This window comes from Chiroxiphia lanceolata, chromosome 10, assembly GCF_009829145.1.
Source record: "Chiroxiphia lanceolata isolate bChiLan1 chromosome 10, bChiLan1.pri, whole genome shotgun sequence".
In the NCBI taxonomy this organism is placed as follows: Eukaryota; Metazoa; Chordata; class Aves; order Passeriformes; family Pipridae; genus Chiroxiphia; species Chiroxiphia lanceolata.
This window is the reverse complement of record NC_045646.1, coordinates 16995859-17019701: the sequence shown is the minus strand read 5'-3', so window position 1 is coordinate 17019701 and position 23843 is coordinate 16995859. Positions and strand designations below refer to the sequence as shown.

At 40.6% G+C, this 23843-nt stretch overlaps 1 long non-coding RNA gene across 1 annotated transcript in view; it reads right to left on the bottom strand.

The window, feature by feature from the left end:
- Positions 1–15865: 15865 nt before the first annotated feature.
- The window catches only part of LOC116791617, a 29070-nt gene continuing 21092 nt past the window's right edge, over positions 15866–23843 (bottom strand). Inside the window, exon 4 of the long non-coding RNA XR_004358794.1 lies at positions 15866–16654. This is a non-coding gene — a long non-coding RNA (uncharacterized LOC116791617). The remainder of the gene's footprint in view (positions 16655–23843) is intronic.

Genomic DNA, 23843 nt, shown 5'->3' with positions numbered 1-23843 from the left:
ATTAGTGAGGCTCACTTACACATGAGAAATTCCATCGAGGGGTTGGGGTAAAATCAAGAAGCAGCAGATCAAAGCCTTTGAACACCAATCGTCCAGTGAGGATTCATTACAGATTCAGCCTCTTAATACCTCCCCAGCCTGGGCATAGGTTGAAGCTTGCCCCTGGTGGGGGATGAGCTGACGTCACCCTGCAGTACAGCTGCAGCACCAGTCTGGGTTAAACTGTACCTGTAATATTGGTGGGGATGTAATACAAAACACGGGAACACATCCCAGTGCCATCGGCACCACTTGTCTCAGGATAACAAGACAGAGGGTGTGAGCCATGACATGAGTCTCACAAGAGTCCAGCTCATTGCTGGCATGACAGGTGAGGGTCAGAGCTTTACCAGATGCTGGGCCAAGGAGGGATTTTGCCAAAAGCCCTATAAGGGTTGAATCTTCCTCTAGGAACCAGTAAGCTGCTTGCAAACATCCTGCCTTCTGCTTCCCTGGAGTGCTGGGGAAGGACGGAAAGGACCTTGATGCCTGGTGTAGCCTGGGACCTCTGACGAGAGGATGCTGCTCAGAGGGAGTCTCTGGGAAGTACCAAAACACTTGTCAGTGTTTTCCCATCTAAATCTCCATGAGATTTCCATCTTTGCATCCATCTAAGGGGCAGAAGGCACTGAGAAGTGGTGGTTGCCCCAAGCAATCTCACTCTATGCTCAACTGCTCTTGGTGGGTCATACGTGGTCCCTAAAACTTTTAACACCAATGTATGCTCACTGGGAAGCAAGGTCTTCCAAGGTGACAGGCAGGTGTGGGCAGCAGTTCATTCATTTTTATATTTTGTTTGGTGTTTCTTCCTCCAGTTAGTTATATCTTTGAAGATTTGCTGTCCTAGGACCATCACTCATACCATTGTATAGATGTTTGTTTTTAAGTCTTTAAACTTGCATAGAACCATTGCTTCTTAAAGTCAGTCATTTCCATAGATATCAGAAAGTTGACTGAGAAACCACAAGCATCAGGCATTTAAAATAACCTTTGTTTAGTGCACTCATTAAGCCTTTAGTTCCTTTTAATGATATTACATTATCATGTGAATATGTGATTATTTTTTACTTCATTGTTCCTCTTTAAAGGAAAAGACTAAGCTGCAAAAAGTGATAGGAAATAGAATAAATTGTCTCCTCACATCAAGAGATTGCATTCAATCCTGCATGCAGTTTGCTTTTAGTTTTACAAAGGTGTAGATACAAAGGTGTTCCCTAAGTATGAGGTAGTTTGAGCTGGGCTGAAATCGAACAACTCAGGGTGGCAAGTATCTGCTCTTGAAACATCTGGTGGAGGGCAATGAAGCTTCGGGGGTCCAGTTCTACCAGTCAGCAAGGCTGGAAGGCCATCCCTGAAAGGAGGAGGGTTGGGTGTTTTCAGGAATATCCCAGGTTGGGGATATTCCTGAAAACAGGGTGCTCTGCTCACTAGGCTGGAGAAACCCTGTCAGGGGTCGCTCGGTAGCCCATACGGAACGGGGCCTGGGGTGCATGAGGAGAACCTTCCACCACAGGGTGAGTCACAGACCTGGGAAGATCAGCTGGCAGTTCAAGGCAGGTCTTTGGTAATTCAGGCTAATTAGAAACATGGTGTATTGACTTTGCTGTTAGACACCCCAGCTTTTGCCATTTGAGAGACATGCTTTTCTCTAGTATCAGTATTGCTCACAGTCTGTTGCTCAAATCTGGGGTTGTTTGCCATCTGTGAGGTTATGTATTTATGTAGATAGATTAAATAGCTCTCTGACACACTGTTTCCATTTCTATTGTGCTAGTTTATAAATTTACATGGTTACAGCATTCTCTAATTCAGTGTTAAGAAAAACATCTTTAGACACAGACGTTGGTAATATTAACTCCCGCCTCTCCAAGTATGGCAAGCAACTATTAGTAGCATTAGTATTCTATTAGCAGACATTTCACAGAGAATGAAATTCACTTAAATTAGAGCTGACTGAAAAAGGTAATACATGCATTAAATATTAATATAGTTTCCTCATGAAAATATTCAGAGGACACATCAGAACTGTCATTTTGCTTTCTCTTCTGTTTGTGGAATATCTGTGATCATAATTTTCTTCCATTCATTCTTATTTAATGAATTGGTTATGAATATTTGAAAGTCAAGCTGTGCTGCTGAGTTGTTATTCATTAGAGAAGTCACACAGTACTTTTTACATATTCAAGCATTTATGAGGCAAATCCTCACATGTGCCGGTTTAAAATCTTGTTTCCACAAATTCTCTGTGATACAGCTTTGAAACTGTTATTTTATAAACAGTTGAACACAAACAACTTCTAAAAGTGTCAGGAATTGTGCATATGGGGGGCAGTTCAGCAACACAGATTCTACCAGATGCAAATGTCCACGTTGCAGGACTGACCCAATGAAACAGTAAGACAGTAACAGAACTGCATATCCTCCCAAGTAGCTGCTTGAGTTTAAGTTGAATTATACTCAATTTTTTAGCTAGGGAGAGATTTACCTCCAGCTGTAGCACCTCCAAAGGGCTATTCATTGCATGTTCTCTTAGACATCTCTGGATATACCAGTCTCATTGCAGTGAGTGGTGAGGCAGCACAGACAACCAGCTTAGACATGCCATTTTGGGATAGCTAATGCTGGGTGAAATGAATGTAGCTGAATAGTACAAGTCTCAGATGTTGCATCTGGCTGGTTGTTGCATCCCTTGCAACCCAAAAATGAAGCCAGTTATGAAAATTACTTCTTTTGCTGCTCCGTTTTTTTCATATTAAACTGGGACACTTAGGGAGTTTGTTTGTTTATTCATTTATTTGTGAGGTTTACAAGTTCAAATGGAGTGATTTCTGTGTGTTTTCTAATTTAGCTCTGTATGATACTAAACACTGCTTATTGCACGTGTTGAGACTATTTCAGCATCTTTATCTAAAAGTATTGGAATGACTTGCAAAATTTGAGCCCCTGGAAAAAATAGTGTGCTGCTTTTTTGCCTTTGGAAAAAATCTGAACTTGATACATATTCAAACTGAACAACAGGGCTTCTGACCTGACTAAGCAACTCCAAGTTCAAGATATTTTAAAGGCTCGTAGAGCCTCTCATGAATTCTAGAAGGAGTAGCAAATAATATTTAATCAATGTTCAAAGAGATATAATGGGAAGTAATCTCTATAGCATTGGAGAATATTATTGCATGAGGTTTTCAAGCACTATTATGTTCAGGAGCACTTGAAATATTCATGTATTTAGGCAATTGATAATTCTGGAGTGCCTCCCAAAATAATATTGGATTTTTCATTTAAGGCTTTTGAAAGCAGTACAGAGTACTCACTCCCAGAACCTCCAACATCTGTAAGGCAATTTAGGCTAACAACCCAAAAGCTGAGGCACCACCAGCCAATATTAAAAATGCAGATCTTAGCTGCATTGCAAGGAATCAGATGAATTGTAGCACAGTGCACACCAAGATGCCAAGCACTGATCTTTTTTTCTTTGGAACAGATGTAGTCTCATGCTGTTGAATCTTCATATTCAAATAGACACATGAGAAATGCATAGCATTTAGCACATTCCTTCAGAGCTGTAACTCCAAGGGCGAGTTAAAATAACTGGCATTATTTCTCTGACTGTTAACAAAAATAAATTCATACTGCATATCTTCATCTATCAGTGCAGTATAACACATTTGTAGGCCCTTCCTGGTTGTTTCCTTTGAAGAGCATGCAGTAAGTGCTTTCATTTGCAGTGTGGGCAATTGCAAGGACTGTTCACCTGCAAATCAGGAATTCTCCATGCTGTACAAACAAGGCACAAGGACACACTGTCTGAATGGGATGAAGCAGAGAGGCACTGTGTTTGAGCTGCACACTACTGTGCCTTTTAATACACGTTTCATTCTCTGTACAGCATTAGAATCTACAACTTGGCTTTAATAGTAACACAGAGCTGAAAATGTGACAAGGACTTTACAGACATTAGCAAGAGGCACCAGGGGTCCCCAAGGGTTTGCAGCTTCACTGGCTGATATAGCAGCTTCAGGATAAGCATTGAAAGAGAGGCAGTCAGCCTGCCTTCTATCCTGATCACCACTCTGTTTTGTAGAACTGTGCATTCTGATTAATTCTTTGTATTTAAATTGGGAAATTCTAGTAACAATCATTGCCACTTTCTTCACTTATTTTGATGTCTTCTTTTAAAGGAAAGCCAATAATGAAATGCTGGTCAGTTGCTGAACTAGGTGATAACTCCTCCAGAAATAATGATTTCAGGAGGTGCAGAAGCAGCATGAAAGTTCTTTCCAGAAACATTAAAATGTTTAAAAAGGACCATCTTGCATCAGTTCTAGAAAGGGTTGCCCCAAATTTCACAGAACAGAAATTGTAAGCAGAATATAAATAGAACTAAAATTTAGCTATCACTAATATGTGAGGATGATTACTCAACTGATTATGAAATGCCACAACTTCTTTGTGAGTTTCTTCAAAGAGATTTAATAGAGGGAAAAATCTGTTTCAGAAATTAATATTTTTCTAAAATGTGTATTAAAGGCCAAAAATACTGACTGGAGTGAGGCAGAGTAACAGAAAACACTGCAGGAAATAAATAATTGGAAGATGATGAGAAATATATTTGGGCCAATTTGCTTTTTATTTATAGCAGTAAATTTAGGGGTTAACTGACATCCAATCAATACTGACATTAGAATTATAAGGACAGAAAACTACTGAGGAAGAAATGAAGTGATTGAAGCTTTTACGCTTGCTTTTCCTGATGCAGGAAGGTAAAAAGAAAACAAGTTTTCTGAAACAAAAATAGAAATATGAAATTATGATATAGATTAAAATCCAGAGAAGATTGGCCAGAAAAATGCTAGACTTAAATGAGCATTAAAACAGCACCAGCTTGTTCCTGGGGATCTCATGCTATTTATTGCATGGTTTGCTAATGAAGGGTGCCAGACTCACTCTTCTTACTGTATAACAACACACCAAGGGGTTCTGGATAGAATACAGGATGATACTAGGGTGTCTCAGAAGCACAGGCAAAGCCAAATAATGCCATCTGGTAGCCAGGTTTTAGTGAGTAAATGCAGAAGCTGGTGGAAGGTTATGACAAGCACACCAGAGCTTAATAATACAGAAACAGTAATGCTTTCTCCCCTGCCTGATTACCCCAGCAGAAAGTCTGCACCAGCCTGTTCTCTGTAAATGATTCAATTTACCTTTTTTTTTTGTTTGGTTGGGTTTTGCCCTGGGCATGCTGGTACAGCATTTAACATGTTTTGAGCATTGCCCACAAAATAAATTAACAACAAAACATTAAAAAAAATCCATTACCTTGAACTCTATCTTCCCAAGGTACACTCTCTCTAGAATTAATTTTATGCAGGCAAACTGTACTCCTAAGCAAAAAGGAAAATGAAAAATGTGTCTTTTCTGACAAGTGTCTTCACTAGGTGTAAACATGGCATAAACAGATGTGGTTTTCCTTGTGGTCCTTTGGTGCAGTTCACCCACCAAAATCAAAACATTTTACCCAAGTCTTTGCACTCTGACCTGCCTGGCAGCCCATGGAAAGGCAGTAGTTGTTTCAGTTTCCTGCTCCCACAAGACCCCATCCAAGTCCTTTGAATCTTACTATCCTTTATCATGCTCTCTGGGGGATGGGCGTGAGTCACTCCCACCACCAAAGATTCTTCACAGCATCAAGATTAGGGTGAAGATAGTTTGTGCAGATGCTCATTTTACATTAAGGGCATCAGCTTGTACCTGACCTAAGGGGTCTGGATAGGGTTTCCTTCCAAAGGCGCTGTGGGAGATCAAGTTCTGTTTGTACAAGTAGTACAGAATATTGGCTGCAATAAACGATCTATTAACTGTCTTGCTCCAAACCACCCACACCGTTCAGGGTCAACCCTGAGCATATGGTACCTGTACTGCCATAGAGAGCCAAAAACCCCTTCCCCCTCTTCATTAAAGCCCATGTTGCTTTCCATGCACTGGCCACATGCCACTTGCCAAACTGCCCTTTTGCTGCAGCTGCCATTTGGCTGATGAGTGCTGCCTCCAAGCTGCCTGATGTGCAGAGCCAGGGCTGGGACCCACCCAAGCTGAAAGGCAGGCAATCCTCACAGAGAAGCTCTTCTTCCAGGGATGGAGAGTCATGGGAAACCAGTCTGTTTTGGGAAGAATAAAAACATGTTTTAACTTGTACTGGGAATGGAGCTAAGAAACAACCATGCTGTGGGTTGAAGACTTGTTCTGGCCTCTGTTAATGACTAGATAAGATGCAGCATTTTCAGATGGAAACCTAAATCCACAGTGGTTGGCTCTGAAACCGGCCGTGGCCTATGCCAGATAGAGCTCTGCCAGGCGAGACACCTGTGTGTTGTTCTGCATCAAAGGCAGCTGGAGAATGAGCTGTTTCCTTGAGAGGAAACAACTATATTCTCAAGATTCACCCCTCTGGAGCATGAATCCAGCATAGGCAAGAAATGTGGATCCCTAGCAGAGATGTCATCCACTGCACTTTTTTTTTGAGGATCAAAACTGTCCTTTTCCTAATGAACTCTTTGGTAGATGTGGAAGCATCAAAGCTGGTGGACTGGCTATGAGATCTCATAAGGGAAAACTGGGAAATAGGTCCTGAATTGTTCAGCATATGGAGGCGGTGCTTACCCATGGCAAGCTTCTTGCCTCTTCAGCCTTTAGAAGCCTGAACAAATAAATATAAGTTGCTCAAAGTACTCACAGAGCAATGAAAACAGGCAATGGAATAGTGTCATATGTACTAGAAAATGTCCTTTAAATGTCCCCTCTGGCTTGCTGGATAATGCCCTTATGAATACTTGTAATTAATGCTAAGAACTGGGCTGAATACTTCCTAGTAACAGAAAATCTTGTTGAGCTAGGCCCTGTTTTTTAAAAAAGGAAAGGCTGATGCACCTGCCCGAACGTTTGCTTGACTTGGGCACGTGTCACATGCAAAGCAAGCCAGGTGGGTGCCTATCCCACAGGCTAGGGGTTCAATTTTGGCATGTCCCCAGTAGCTGTGAGCTGGCTCTTGCTTTGGCCACCCACCCTGAGGGCTCAGAGAGCTTGGCAGGTTTCAGGACCTGTGCTGCTCTGCCAACAGGGCTCACACTTGGCACATTGGAAAGTTCATCAGCCCGGCCTGATATTCTGTGTATGGATGTAAGATACTGGGATAAGGCAACTGTAGTTTACGAAACTCTAACAACTTTGTACAAAATATGCCCTTTCAGCCAGTAGCAAACTGAGCCAATGTCCATGACCCCATGCTTATGAATGCAATTTTCTGGGTTAGGCAAGCAAAAAATAACTTCTTCTGCATCAATCTGCCAAGCTCATTTCAAGTAACCAGTACCCTTGCAGCTTCTTGCAAGGTTCTCATTGAAAGGTTCTCATGGCAGTTCTCATTGAAAAAGTCACTTAAAATGAGAACATCCTCAGTGTTTTTCATTGTGGGAAAAATTTTACATAGAAGTGCCCAAGCAAGGCCAATTTTGGACTTTGGAACAAGCTTTTTTAGGACATCTTTCGTCTGTAGGGGAGCTACCCCAGCTACCATTAGAGGCCCAAGGCAAGTAAGGATGAAAACTTGGTTTCATTTGGTTACATGGAGCAGTGAGCTGAAGACTGAATAGAAGCTCAGATGTTGAAGGCTGAGAACCATGAAGTGGGATTTCATTTGAAAAAGCCTGGGTCAGCTTCCAAGAGATGGTAGCATAGTGTTCGGCTTCCAAATCATGCAACACTGAACTAAAATAGGACAGAAACTTCTCTCAGAAAGCACACATTCAAATATTTCCAGCATTTTTACTGATAACCTTTAAACACAAATAGACTTGTTCTGGAGTGTCTTAAGATATTCAATAGATGCTTATTCAGTTGTGTTCTAGGGGAACCATTGTGAGGCATGGAGAAAGATGTTGAACACAACTATCCTCATCATGGAAAAAATGTAATATTTCCAACCAGTCTATGTACCTCCATATCAGAGAAGAGTTGCTGTACATGCCCCATCGACCTGTGGAAAGCCTCTGATGGAATAGGGGAGGGATTCCTGCATGAATAAGTTTTCTTGGCATCTATTTTTTAATCCATCTAGCAGAACATACAGAAATCTGCCCAGCTAGAATATTCTTCCATACTTATGTACTCTGCACAGTAGTTTAATGTTCAAGCTGGGAGTGCTTCTGCAGGGCCTGTTTGTCAGCAAGCTAAGCTCTGCAGTGTAAACCCTGTGGAATCACACAGATAAGTAGAGTTTTCACCCCTCTGGTCTTTCTTTGAGCCTCCATCCAACTTGCCTTATCCTTTGGTTCCTATTTCATCTGACTTAAACAAGTGTGACAGGGACTCCTGATGTTATTGCCCAGTGCCCTGGTCACATTTTGCTCTAAAAACACTGAAGGAGAAATCAGATGGTTGAGGCACCTTCATCTCAGCAGAAACTCTGGAGCCCTCCAGGAAATATTTCAGTGAGGCTGAGGTGATGGGTGGAAAAAGACAGCAAGCCTGGGGAGGGAAGGAAGACATATTTTTTGTTATTTTAAACACATGTACTTGTCTTGATTCATAATGGGAATCTGGGTGGGAAACACAGCTGGGAGGACAGAGGGAGAGGCTTATTTTTATTATGAAAATATGTGCTAATTGTGGCTCAAAGCAGGGAGGGAGGGTGGGACAGTATATGATGGAGAAGCCACCTGCAGTGGAGGTGGGGAAGGAAGAGAAAAAGGGTATTATGTTTTTCTTATCTGTCAATTGAAAATATACCTATTTCTTCTCTAGTAACTTAACAGCAGTGAGGCAGCCTCAGAGAGCCGAGTAACTCAGATCCAGCCCTGCTTCTGGCAACAGCTTTTATGGCTTGGTTCTAGCACCTTTTCTTTAGACTTGTGTGAACAATTGGTTTTGGGTGGAATGAAATGTTTCAGTCGACCCAAAACTGACATTTGTTTTCACTCAGTCTTCTAGAAAGCATATTCTTTCCCTTTCAGGCATCAATTTGTATGATGTTTGTATTTGTTTAAAGCCAAGTAGTGGAGATGCAGAGAGGCATGATTTATACATGCAAGAAATTGGAAAAAAAATTATCTTCTTTCTTACCAATGAGAAATATCAGAATGTCCACACCAGTGTCCCAAATTGTAAGAAAACTCTCTTTGAGCCTTTGCTTTTTGAGAAACTTTTAACCCCAAGGTTAGAGGTGATTCTAAGTGTCAGGGTACATGGCCAGGACTCTGTATTAAATACCCAACTATGTATTGGTGTTGAAGCTGATTATCAGTCAGGCACCCAGTTGCTCTACACGTTGGGTAAATGTGCAAATGCTCTTTATCTCACTGACTGTGGTAAAGCTCCATCCAAAATAGATTTGCTTCACCAAGAGAGACCCATAGCACAGTGTTAATTAATCTCAAACTATTTGGCAGATAGCTCAGGCAGCAACTCAAAGAACATTATTTGAAATAATAAACTAATTGCTGCTGGTCTGAGTGCTACTTTATTTTCATTATTACTCGGAATGTAAATGTGGGTCACAAGTACAATGTAATCTGAGGGCCTCAGACACAATCTTGTTGAGCTGTGCTGGAGGGTTTCTGCCACAAGTGATAGGACATACATTTTGTTATGCAGTAAATCATATAAACTCCAATGGACCCAGTAGTTCTTCTGAAATACTAAAAGAAGTTCCACTATTTCCAATTACTATTCTAGTTTCCTCTTAATCTAAATTATTTAGCCCTGCTCCTCTGGAAATGATTCTTGGACCAGTGACCCCCAAGAGGAAATACAGTAGGATTTTGCTGTTGTTGTTTTGTTTCTTTTAAATTTTTGGGCAGCTAAAAAAGCAAAAGACCACATAATTCCCATTTAGGGCCTCCTGCTTTCACCTTTGAAAAATCCTGCTGTGATCCTAACTGCTTAGGTGTCTAATACCTTTGAATCTACTTCTAAAACACTTCATCCTTTATGCAGCAAAGTGCAGTATTTTATGTCTGGCTGAATGAGGAAAAAGCACATTAAGGAGCAGATGAAAAGTAACGTTTGGGTTGCTGCAAGAGGGAGTTTTGAAAGGAAAAAAGTTAGGGACATACTGATATACTCGGAGTCTATGGCCAAGATTTTCCTACTCTCCCACTCAAACAAGAGATCTCATTGTCTGGGCTTTATGTGAATTATCATTAACCACAACTTAACTGCTCTATGAAGCTTACCCACCGAGCACATTTAACAGCCCTTGATAATACTCATAACTTGCCTATGTCTAGCGGAATAATTTCAGCATGAAAAACACTACATAGAAATCAAACTCTTCTCCGGCTCATCTGACACAGTTTGACATGACAACACAGAAAGCAGACAGATATAGCTGGGATTAATATACAAAGTTGACAGACAAAACATTTCTCTTAGGCACCGTGAAATGTTCTGACAATTTTTTTGTTCTTCACACCCAGAAGTTGGCCAGGAGGTGCTCCTGAGAAGAGCTTTACAGTGAGCTTCATTGAGGTCTGCAGTGAAAAAAAGCTCCTAAAAGACCATGTGTGAGGCAATATAGAGGGTGAGTCAATTAGAAAATCATCCGTGTCATGTGATGCTGGAAGTTCTGTGGCTGGTATATATACTACAGTTTTCCCATAAATAGAAGTGAGGAAATTGTTGCTCTAAAACTTGAATGTGTAGCTAATTTGAGCGTGATCTCACAGAGGGTTGTTGTGGAGTTCCTATTTGTTATTATTTGGTGATTAAGCATAGCTTGTACATCTGAAACTCTTTGTCTATTCATTCCGCTTTTAGACTTGGAGCAGCAGATGCCATACCAACTCACAACAGAAGATGATTCAAGCAGAGATTTCTCTCTATTTTGGGGATTTGCAAAGGCCCCCTCAGCCCTCAGAATTCTGCTCATTAATGCCTTGACTGCTGTCATATATCTTGTATTTTGATAACTTACTCATTAGCCCAGACAAGCAACATGCAACCCTTGGCAGAGTTCAGGACCAATCTATACAGTAGATAGAAAGCAACAAAATGCCTGGCTTCTTCACTGGAAATTTAAACCCAATACATCTACCCTTTGTTTTTCACTGCCAAGAAAAAAAAAGTTGGTGCTTGGATTTCCTGGGCTCAGTTCTTTTTTCAGTCAGACCACATTTTACTCTGATGCACTTTCATTTCACTTAGTAAGAGTTGCTGTTTTCTAGTGAATAGACAATCATTAATCATACATTGTATCTTCAAACACAATCCACAGACGCTTTTCTTATTCTAAAGGAAAGCCCTCCCTCCTTCTCTAGAAGTGCCATATTTTACAAAAGGTTTCCCATTACTTGGAGGCTAACCAGTGACTGGAAATTTGTGTCTCCAAAGGCCATGGACTCAAGGGAAGTAGACTACCACCAGCTGTTTAAGTTAAAAATGATGTATCTATAGAGATTTGTGCTTCCATACACACAAACAAGACAAGCACTGGTCAGGAAGGAATTATTTTTAAGTACCAAATTATTTGACATAGTTAAATAAGAATTTTTAGTTAAGAAAATACACATGCAAAAGATATTTTCCAGCATGAACAGATGTTAAAACTTTGATCTTTGGTGTATAATCTGTAGCAGACATACAGAAACTGGTAGGAATTTATGAAGTTATTTTGTTTTAAATCGTAATGAATGTATGATGAGAATGTGGTTAACTGGGAATACTAATGGCATCACCAAAGGCCAGCTCTTTTACAGTAGTTAAAAACAAGCTTTAACCTATTTGTCTGCTACTTTGCAATCAAAATTTCAGCAGCAAAACTGCACAATCTTTTTGTGGAATCTTGTCATTACAATGAAATTATTTTTCTTCTATCTATTCAGAGAGAAAAACAAAAATAGGATTTTTTTTCAAGCCCTTACATCCTTGTCAGTCTTCCTAAATCTCAAAGTCACTTTAGGATCAATTTAAAAGGGGCACACAGGGAACTAGGCCTTCATTTCCAAAATGCAAATGAACAACTTATATGCACGTTACTGGTTTTATGCTGTTGTTTTTCCATTCACAGTGACAAGGAATATGCTTTAATTTGGATGCTTTTGGTCTGGGCTACAGGAATATTGTCTATTCCACTGGCATTTGTAGCTAAATGATTGTTGTAGCACCAACATTTTTAGTGATGATGAGGCTCAAAATGAAGTTATATAATAAGTTATTCCCCAGGAAGTGGCTTTTGTGAATTTTCAAACCACATATAAAGTGATGTTTATGTTCACACATCGCAGTGATCCACTGGGAAATCCAAGCCTTGATCATAAAAGTTCACCCTTTCCTTTTAGGTCAAGTGAAAGCACTGTTGAAAGTATTGAGGAATAATCTGTTTTCTCAATAGAAGTTACATGACTCCCCTGGTTTCCTAAGACTTTTTCCATGTCTCAGATTTTACGATTGACAAAATAATGACAGCTGCATCCTTTCTAATTTCTCAATGGAATGCAGCCAATGCTGCCCAGAAGGACAAATAACCCGGGTTGAGGGGAGCTGAGAATGGAGGGAGATCACATGGCTCAGGAAAGCAAGCACTGTAAAAGCTTCCTGAAAACATACAACTAAAATACAATTAACAAAACAGCTTTGAAAGGAGGGAGTTAAATTACTGAGTGTGACTGTGATCAATCTCCTAGTTCAGATTACTCTGGTATAAATTAAATGAAATAGGACCTGGACTGCTAATTAACTACCCTACCCACAGGTGATCATAATATTTGCAATGTAAAATCCCTGCAAAAGCAAAATTTATACACCTAGAAATGACAAGTATGCATATTAAAACCATTTTTGTAATTTACAAGAATAATAAAGTCCTTTGATAGCTACTCAGAAAAATGGGAGGAGCACGGAGGAAATTCTGTATACATTTAGAAGCAATGATTCAGACAACATTTCCCTTGAATCAGTTTATTTTACAAGAGAACAAAGGGGTTGTCCTGCTGGGTAGCTTTTCAGCAGGGATGCCCTGCCTGTCTTATTTCATATCTGCAACATTATGTGGTTTCAATTAGTGGTAGCACTTGCAAAACTAGTTAACACAGACATTTTGGCTTGAAATCTGACTCCAAGGTGGTGAAGGGTACTTAAGATCTACTCAGGGATGGGTGGAGAAATTCAGTATATTTGAAACAGTGTTGATCATTTGTCATAATGGTGTCACTTCTAAAAAAACTCACTGTATTTTTGTGGGCTTAGTGTTTCATTTCTTCTTTGCCTAGAAGTTGCTTTCAGCTTTTCTAGCATCCCTATTTCCTGTCTCTTTTGTCACCTGGTGACTTACTAGGCCCTTGGTTAAGCTTTTCTTCAGGCTTTGAGGGCAGCCAAGTATCCAGTTAACTTGCTCAAAATACTATGGCACTTACAGTGCTTAGCATTTACAGAGTCCTCTTCCTTCTTAAAGCTCTTTGCAGTACTAGTTACTCTAAGAACAATCCTGCATTATCAGGAACTGACTGGTTTAATAGTCCATCCAGCCCCTTAATGGTGTGAAGGAACCACTAAAATATCCTTGTAAGGCAAATGTTAATTCCTTTAGCTTTACAGGCAGGAAAGATGACTTCTGTTGCTATTTCACATCAATGTAAGTGTCTCTTGAAATACATCTGCTGGCAGAAAAAAGCCTGTGCATGATGATTCAACCAAGTTTCTCAGTCCTACTTATCCTAGATATCTTGATAGGCAGGTGACATTTTGATGAACAAAATAACAAATGTCACTGCTGTGGTGACAGACATATACAATATTCCAAATATCCACTGAAAGAGAAGTGTTTAATACTGGAATGAAAGAGGCAACGCTTGACAGGATTTGAACATGTATAACTATAATATTTTTAGCAATGAAGTCAATAATATGTCTCACTATCACATCTATCACGGTGCTAAAGTAGTTTTTATCAAGACATTCCTAGATGCTGCTCTAGTGTGGTGATTGTCAACAAACACAGGGTAGATAAAAGGAGACTACAGAACAAATATGAGCACTTCTGTTTTTTCCAAGAGTTAGATCCTTTCCTGGTCTAAAGGACTTAGATTTGTTTCAGTGGTGGCGAAGGCTGGAGATCAAAAAGGACCCTAAAGATTGTCACCATTTATTTGTTTTACTGGCCTAATGCTGGTAATAGACCTTATAAAAAGCTGGTCACGTATTTGGCCATGTTTCATTTTTTATTTGTGGTTGCTCTCAAGCTGAAACAAAATTTAGGGGCTGCAAATGGAAATGGAATGAAGGCGGAAAATGCTGCTCGTGTCAAACTCCACTCTATTCATCTGCTGAATTATTCACATGTCTGATCAACAGCATTTGTTTTTATCAGTGTCTACCTCAGCCCTGCTTGCACAGCCATTTAACCTGACTCTCACTTGTGCTGGGGAGCAGCAACCTGAAACAAGGAGCAGAGGAGGGAGCAGAAGCATGGGGTGCAGTTAGATTTTCTCCTTCTGATCCACTTAACAGAAATCAGAATATAAATGAGCGGTAAGGTCACCGCGATCAAATCCATACGCAGTGTAGTTCAGCTGATTTGGGGCCAGAATACTGAGTTTACTCCAGACTTCTTCAAAGTCTCTGCAATGGGAGTGTCTTGTTTTGGTAGCAGTCTCTCTTTTTACAAGACAGGTAATCCACAGTGATCCACAATCACACAAGCAGACTTTCCCCAGCTGCATTCATACTGCTTAACAGCTTTATTGCAATTCTAGGAATAAAGATGCTCACATTTCACCGACTTAAGAGAACAGGTTTAATGCACTGTGCCATTTGCCACCATCCTGATGGGCCTTTTTTGTGTATGTGTGTGATTAATACATGTATTAATGCTAGTAAAACACTTATGGAGTTTCCCAGATGTAGACATGGCCCCATAATCCTTCCCTGTTCTGCTGGGGATAATAATTTTTACAACATGAGATCACTTGCACCAGCGAAGTGCATTTTAACACCTTTTACTGTTATCTGTATGAACTGATGATCCTAATAGAATCCCAGCAGTCCATTTAAGCTTTATTTCCTAGGTTAATCAGGCTAAAAGACAGTTAACTAAGTTTCCCAAAGGGGGCCTTCTTTACATTAAGGAAAAAAAAAAAAACAATACTGGAATTGTTTATCACCAGAAATTTTCCTCATTGAGAAAAGAAAAGGAGCAATGATATAAAAAGAAAGGGTGTTTTTTGTCTTGTAGTGGACAGCACGGCATACCATTAAAAAAAAAAAAAAGAGAGAGAGAGAAATATTTTCTGAACAAAGAAGTCATGCCGGTCCCTCTCCTTTTTTTTTTTGATCTTTAATCCCTTCTCTCCCAAGTAGAATGGCAAAGGAGCCCTTCTCTCTCTCTAATAAATAGCTAGCAAAAGAAGGCATTCAATGCTACGTCCCTTTGATCAGCACAAAGCTGTCAGCTCCTGCCGCTTTTTTTTCTTCCAGCTCTTGTTCCTGGTTAAAAGTGGAAGTAATACCCCCTGAAAGAAATACCCTAGGTGTCCTGCAAATCATCAATCCTATTTTTTTCCATGTTGTTTTTCAGTGGCCCACCCTCCTGGCCTGAGCAACCTCCTCACTAACACCCCTCTTCCTCTTTCCACCCTTTTTCCAGAATACCAGTTTCATTTGATACGCAATTCAATGTGCCAGTCTGACCTACTGGGACCTTGCTGTCTGAGACTCTACCACTGCGCAGACAGGGGAAACCTTCCTTCTAGCAATAAACATGTTTACTTCCATCCATTTAGCTTCCTGTAAAGGGATTAAAAAATATTTCATAAACATAGCAAAGGGATTTTTGGAAATTAGCTTTTAATAATTTATAATACTGCTCCAACTTTAAAAAAGCACAGTGCAAGCAACAAATAAAAAAATTACATGTTGTGCTTGACCGAGTGTCTGAGATCCCATTTTGCTCCAGTCTTCAGGCTGCTGCATTTCAGCGACATCCCTGCATCTCAGCAGTAAACAGTCTGCAAATATTGCTGCTTTCAGACAGGTCACTCAGCGCATTTTAAAGCAGGCTTCTTGTTTACTGCTCAGATTATCTGCAATCTGCATTTCTGCTCCTCACAGTGTCAGGACCTGATACACAGTTTGCAAATACCATGCAAAGGAAATAATTCACAACGGCAAACAATTGCAATCGAGTGTAGAACATGAGAGTGGCTGGTAACAGGAGAGCAGGGCAGAGGCTTTGGTGTCTGCCTGTGTGTATAAAGGGTTGGAGGGGGGAGGAATGGGGGACTAAGAAAAAACGACTGCATAAAGGAGCATTATTACCAGACAATGTCATATCCTCAGTGACATGTAATGATGTTTAAATACCTTTGCCATTTCCCCCTGGTGATTGCTGCACTGGGTGCGTTCTGTGGGCCTATAGAGATATGTTTTTCAAAAATCAGGATGGAGTGAATGCCGTTCGTTGTTCTGGCTGCAAAATGTCAAACTGCAGTGGAAAGAAATACAGCATTGCAGTGGTGGTGCACTGAGGCCCCCGGTAGGAAAGCAGGAGCTATTAAGTGGAAAATTCCTGCAGAGGACGTGTTTCCATTTCTAATGTGAAGAAAGAGGGTGTTGTTTGAGGCTGGCAGGTCTGTGGAAAATACAGAAAACACAGGGAAGATGAGAAAATGACCTCACTGAACTCTGAGAACTTAAGCAAACAAACAGCCTCAGCCAACATACCACATTCTTCTGCCCAAACAACAAATTGACCTATAAGTTATATAATCCCCCATAAGCCTCTACGCCTCAAGTAAACGTGGGAAGGGAGAACGGGGCTGTTCAGGGGGTTGCAGGGGTGGGGAGGACAAGCAGTAAAACCTGCTGCACTAGGCAAGACTCTCTGAGAGTGAGCTGCCTGTCCACCCCACAGCACCATCTTCCACCCCAAATGGAGTCCTCACATGAGGTTCAGGTTTAATTGTGCTCTGAATACCAGCAGAATGATGGCACTAGTTGTTTATTATAGTATGAACTATTTCAGTACAGCATAAATTTTCCATTTCAAAGGGTCCTGAATGCCTGCAGGGAAGGGACTACGTTTTGTGAGCAGAGGGTGGCCTCTGTAAAAGTTGGTGGGGGGTTCATCTTAGGGATGGTTAAAATTGCATTCTTGGAACCTGACGGGGGGACTCTGGGAAGTATGTTTAGGGGCTGTGTTTCCCCCTATAGAGGCCCCTTGTAGTGTTGACTTGGACTGCCTGAGTTACCATTTTATATCAACTGAACAAATCCTAGTGTAAAAATGCAAGGGCTAATCAAAGGCCATGGGTTCTTCTGGGGTTGTTGTTGTTGTTCCACACAGTACAGCCTGGTAGAAAAGGCAGATGTATGACAGCATCCCCAGTACTGGACTGTGCTGAAAGGTTTGATTTGTTGTACGGATGCTGTTTTTGGTGTTTTTCCAATAACTAATTAATTGAACATAATGGAAAGTTATTAATAGGCAGGACAGCAGATAAACCAAAATTTATAGTTTACAATAATATTGCTTATAAATCAGAAAGGGCTTTTCTGTTACTTAATAGTACATTTGCTGTGGAAACCTGTTCTCAGCTACCATGTAATTCCAATGTACACTTTTAATGGATAGGGCTTTTTTTTTTTCTTCTTTACATTATTAAAATCCTGTTGTCTCCCTCTTGCAGTTGACTTTGAGCACAACCAGAACCTACTCTGCCATCCAGCATTTTGCATGGACTTTGCCTCTCATAGGCGTGTTAGTTTTGAATAGTCCTTGCAGCTTTAAAGACTACATAATGCTTTAAGGACAAGCATAACTACAAACAGATAAAGTGTTTGATCTTGAAGGTGCATCTTTAAAGCACAGGAATGTGCAAGGTTCAAACACTAGCAGCAAAGAAAAAGCAGCTGACACAAGATTCACAAACTACAGATGCACATTCAAATTTCATGTGAGCTGCTATTTAGATCTAGTGGTTTGATCCGTTCTGTCATTAGGCACCACTAGCCGTGAATGCACCGAGGTAGAATTCAGAAAACCCCAGTAGCTATAAGGAGCTGACTAGATTCAATGCACAGGTTCCTTCACCAAAACATTTTAGAGCAAGATAAAATGAACTACAAGATAAGTGCTGAGGAGAAAGTGAGACCGCCCCAAACTTGATCCAAAAACGCAACTCTTGCTTCTTGTAGGGTTTGAAAAATACGATTAAATAAGTATTTTTTCTTTTCCATTTTATCTCCCTCAATGTCAAGAAAACAAGACAAAACAAGGACAGAATTACAAACAAAAAAATCTTCACATACAAGACTTTCAGCATTATTTTGTATACATACTTTGAGCAGTTTGGAGAGAGATCAAAAAAGGTGGCTGAAGATTGGAGCATGTGTCTAAATCAAATTAAATTCTCCCACAGCTGTTGAGTATTGTTTTTCAAGGTGCCACTTATTTCAGGTATGGAGGAGATAGGGTTGTAGTAATACCAACAGGAAATAATTCTGATCTGTGTAGTTCAAATCTGAAAACCAATTTGCCCAGAATCCAACGCTGTTCCCATTTAATCCTAAATGCCAGTGTCTCTGCAGCACAAGGGCCAAAAGGCGTTCAGGAGCTCCACAGCGTTGTGTTATTTCCTTTCTGAGAATGTTTAACCAGGGCAAACTATATAGTGCAGCATTTCTGCACGATGCCATGGATTCTGTTTCTCTTTTCCTTGTGCTGTGTAACTGAGGGGCACTGTAAGGGGCGCATAACTTACAGAGGAGAACAGCTTTCTCCTCCACACTCTGACAGGAAATAGAAAAGCTCCCCCAAAAAAATCAAGAGAAAAACAAACTTTGTGAATGACAAAAAGAAGTGCAGCCAAAACAAAAGTTTCCTGCACCTAATAAAAAGAAAAAGCAGATTTTTGCTCATTCTCACCTTCTGGTTGCAAATGGCAAGAGAAAAATGTAAGGGGCACCCCATTGTTAAGGTTCTGGATTTTAGCACCTATTGCAGGATTAACTCCTCTGAGGAGTGCAGGGTTTTGGTTATACTGCTTTTTATAGGGTTTTTTATAGGTTCTTTGTCTTTTACATAGTGGACTCGGCTCATATCATAGCTTCTGTTTTGCATTCAGTTTACAAGACCTGAGATACCTAAAAAGACTTCTAAGAGACTATTTTAAATAAAAACGTAAATAAATCTGGGCGATGAAGTACAAACCTGAGCCAAGCAGATTGCAGTCAAGCCATGTTCAGCTCCTGCCAATGCACTTCAGTCCAGCCCTACATTAAGTTTTCAGAACTGTGCAGAAATGCCTAGTCAAACTCACTTGTGCAGGAGCTTCAGAAATTACAAAAATAGGTTGTAGAAAAAACCAAAAACTGTGAGTTGCCCTTCTTTGCATCAGGATCCCAAAAGACACGGAGTAAAAGAGACATAGAATCTTTGATCAATATTTGGCTTTTATTTCTTAGTTCTTTTATTTTAAATCATCAGACTCATCACAGTTGGGAAATGTGAGCTGTCAGCATCTCAGAGCTCATTCTGATCATAGTGGAAATAGGACATTTGGCCTCTGACCACTGATGGAAGCTTTGACTCTCCAGGATTTTACTATCACTATATTACTATCATCTAGTTTCCTAACTTTTACACATCTAAGAGCTTGAAAAAAGTTTTGGAATCACTGCCTGTAGAACACCCACGTGTGAATCAGTCTCCCTCACTGTTTTGTAGTTCAGATGACTTTCAGTCTGGACAACTGGAGGATGAGGACCCCAGGACCTGATGAAGAGTAAGCTCACTGTTTTATCTAGGTGCAAAAAGAAAGGCCTGTTGGCCTGTTGATCAATGGTGTCATACTGAGACAGAAACAAAAAAGGAAATTTCACAGCAGGACGTATGCACAGGACTTTCATGGGTAAAATGTGTGTAATCTGCCCAACACTGACAAGATGGAGACTTTCATCTGCTTCAGGAGCCATAGCTCAAGATGTGGGTCCTGCTTAGGAGCCATAAAAGGCAACAAGAATTATCAGGTGTTTAGAAACCATGCCTTGGGAAAGCACTGAGCTTTCCAGTGCCTGACAGGCAGCTGCAAGGAGAAGGTAATCTGTTTTCCATGTCCATTGGAACAAGACTTGGCTTAAAGTATATTAAGACAGAATTATCTTGGACTGTATTAAAAACTGTGTGTTGAGTGATAGAAGGAGGTACAAGTACAAAAGTGAAAACATTCCCCTGTATGCAAATCCTCCCACATACCAGAAGAAATATATAAATCAGTCAAAGTGTGGGTCAGTTTGTGCTTGGAAAAATGTTTGACTTAACAAAGGACTGAGTACGGCTCAGGTAGTTTTGACCCAACTGGGTGCTGACAACAACTCATGAAAAAAACGTGGTGGAAGAACAGGCCCAACATTTGAGAGTGATGGCACAATAAAAGGAGGGTTGCTCCCAGCTTCTGGAAAGATCTAGGGCACAGTCAACCTCTACAGATACATACATTTGGGTGTTTTTCTTACAGCAATTGATCTGGCAACAAGGAGTGCTTGATTACTTTCTGCAGACTAACCTGTCATAATGCAAGACCCTTTATGTGTAAACAAGGCTAAAATTTACCTCCTCTGTTGATACAGTCGTTTTCAACAGCAGTTCCTCCAGCTTTACACCAGTGAAGAAAGTTAAATGGCATGTAAGGCAAAACAAAACAGATACTAAAGATGTGAGGCAAGATCAACTTCATGATTTCAGTCAAAATCAACTTCATGATTTCTCTTACCTAAGTATTACGGAGAGCTCCTTGGTATCATTAATTTCTATAATATACATTACTAAAAGAAGTCTGTGGGGTCCAGGGAGAAGCAATAAGAGCAATATACTCCCTTTTCTGCTTTTGGTTGTGATTCTCATGAGTGATGAGCATGATGATAAACTCACTCCATCCAGCATGGTGGGAATGTTACCTAGTGTCACTAACAAGTATTTAGTCTGATTCAGCCTCATAAGCCCCCCACCACACAGAAACTAATTGAGAGGATTAGGGCACACCAAGACACTCAAGCTCCACTCCTGTGGGTTTGGGGAGAAACAACACATTTAAACATTCCAGCTACAGTTCCCTTGGCAACATACATAACAACAACTCACTAAGACTATGGGTTTCTGTTTTCTTAACCCTTCAGGACATTGACTGAATGAATACTTCCTTGAGGAAACTGTTCAGTCAACCAGATATACTCAAACACACTTAAAACCAGCAGGCCTTTTCTCCTTACAGAAACAACAGCAGTTGAATTCCATGTCAAACTGATCTCCTCCCCTAGCATTAAAGGGTTTAATTCAAACACACACATATACCATTAGCAAATCCTCTATGGAAGTCTGTATGAAAAAAGACAGTAAAAACCAATCCCCAAATGTCAATGTTTTATATCGTTATAAAGTTACCATGGATCAGAGGACACAGAGAACAATACACAACATTTTATAAAGCACATAAGTACTGTTAAGAAACAAAACAATATTAGCATTTGTGTAGATTATAGAACACAGTATTGTTCCTCTCAGTTATAGCAATAATAACATCTGCAGCAACTTCATAATGATTTCTCTGGGAACTTAAAATAAATTTTAAAATTAAAACACTTCATAAATATTAACTAATATAACTAGTATTAACTAATTAACTATTAAATAATAGGTTTACATCATCTTTGTGAAATACATGAGATATGCTTCAAGTTTATTCCACTGCCCAATGAACTGGAGCTTTTTGTGGCATTAAACCATCTGTTCTTTAGCAGTGACCATTCCTGTTGTGCCAAAGTTTGGAAGAGGACTCTCCAGCATATGCAAAGTCACCAGACCTCACCTGCACCTCACAAAGAGCTGCTATAGGTTTTGGGCTATCATTAGTAGGCAGAATTGATGAACATGCTCAGTTAATAGCTGCAACTCCAGTGGTACTCTGGAGATTTATTTAAAACACTGGTCTGTCTCCATTGTCCTCCTCAGAAGTTAAGGTTTATGAAAGCATGAAAACCTTTACCCTGGAGACGTCTGCCCCAGAGTGGGGTAATCAAATGATGCGTAGCAATTATCTGAAGAGAATTTACCTTGCCTCCTCAGCATACAAGAAGTGGCTTGATCTAGCTTTCTAGGAGAGCAGGAAAATCTATGTTGAAATTACAACTATTCCTTAACCACCAGGGCACTGATGCACACTTACACAAAGGAAGAGACTGAAGCTACAAAACTAAATCAGGGATCAAACATATGTTGGTGTGGTGTAAAGAAATCACAGTTCACAGCACAGCTTTTTCCCCTTTCAAAATGAGCCTGCATAACCTCCCCTTAGATCTATCCTCTGATAGTGAGGCACTTGGTCGCATTTACAGCTTCAAGCAGATAGAAGAAAGAGCAAGTACACCTGCAAAATTGTTGAAGGCTCTTGAGCCTTAAACATCTAAGGTTCCATTGCTCCAGCATTGCTTTCCATCATTAGAGATTGCTCACCCTCTCTGCAGCAGCTCCTACGTAAATCCCTGGGAAGCAGACCTCCCTCCCCACCACACCTTCCCCCTCAGCCTTAGCTCACAACTCTTTGTTAAAAATTATGCAGCATCCTCACTAACACGTGGTTGCCAGGGCATCCTTGTTCCCCAGCTGACTACTATGCTAAGGCTTGACTGGCAGCCATCCAGCTGTGCTTCATTTAGGAACCTCTGCAGCAGTAAAGGATGTGTTTTCCCAACTTACAGGAGAAATAAGTCAGTTTGTTGCTTGTCTCCTAAAGACCCTAAGTGTTTGGGGAAGCAGTAATTTTTCACAGAGGACTGTGAGGGAGCCTCTTTTCTCTGTATTCTCTGCAAACCAGAATTTAAATCTTACTGCAGAGAGCTTGGATTTTGTGCTAACCCAGCTAGTGTGGATCCCAGACACATCAGCATGGCACTGTGTGCAGACCAGCACAGGCACAGAGCCATGCATGGGGATGCCCTGCACATCTGGGGGGTTGTATAACGTGGCCGTATTGTCTTGCTTGGGAGGAGAGAGGGTGTCTTAGCAGCTGCTGCTACTTCTACATCTCCCATTTTGCTAAAGATTTTGCAGCATCACAGCAACATAAATCCCAGCTAACAGTGCTTTTAATGTCAAGTTTTCTTGGGCCAACTGCATTTAAGATGGAAGGAGTATGCTGGCACCAGATAGCTATGAAAGGGCCTTGCTTGCCATTTCAATTAGAGTTGGTGACACCCAAAGATGTAGCAGTGCTGTGGTTGATTCCAGGCTGGACTTCTGCCCAATGGCTTGAATAGGCATTGGTTACAGGAGCTGACTGCAGGGTACATGGTGCCAGCAGCAGGCATGAACTGCTGCCAGTGCAGGAGCTCATGTCCAGAGAGTGCCCAAGGTGGTGCCTGGGCTGAATGAAAAGCCGGAGGGAGGGTCGCACCAAGAGGACAGACTGACAGATTTTTATTGCTCGTGCAATGATTCTTCTGTCCCTTAAAGCCTGCAGGATATCACTACTCTTTAATTTCTCATTCCTAGAACAATTAATGAGGTGCATTTGTGCCCTCAACACTGTCTTGTGGTAACTTTATAGTAATGTTCATGCAATAAGTGCCAGATGAAGAAAGGAGAGAGCATCCAGATGGAGATGGGATTTATTTGGTTATATATTCCTGCTGTCCCCAAAGCAGAACAAGGTTCCACACACTGAGAAAAGGACAATTTAGACTGAAAAAAATCAATAGAAAGTAGATGCCCCCATCACTTCAGCTGTCACTCATAAAAACTGCTGCTTATATACCAGTCCTTTTAT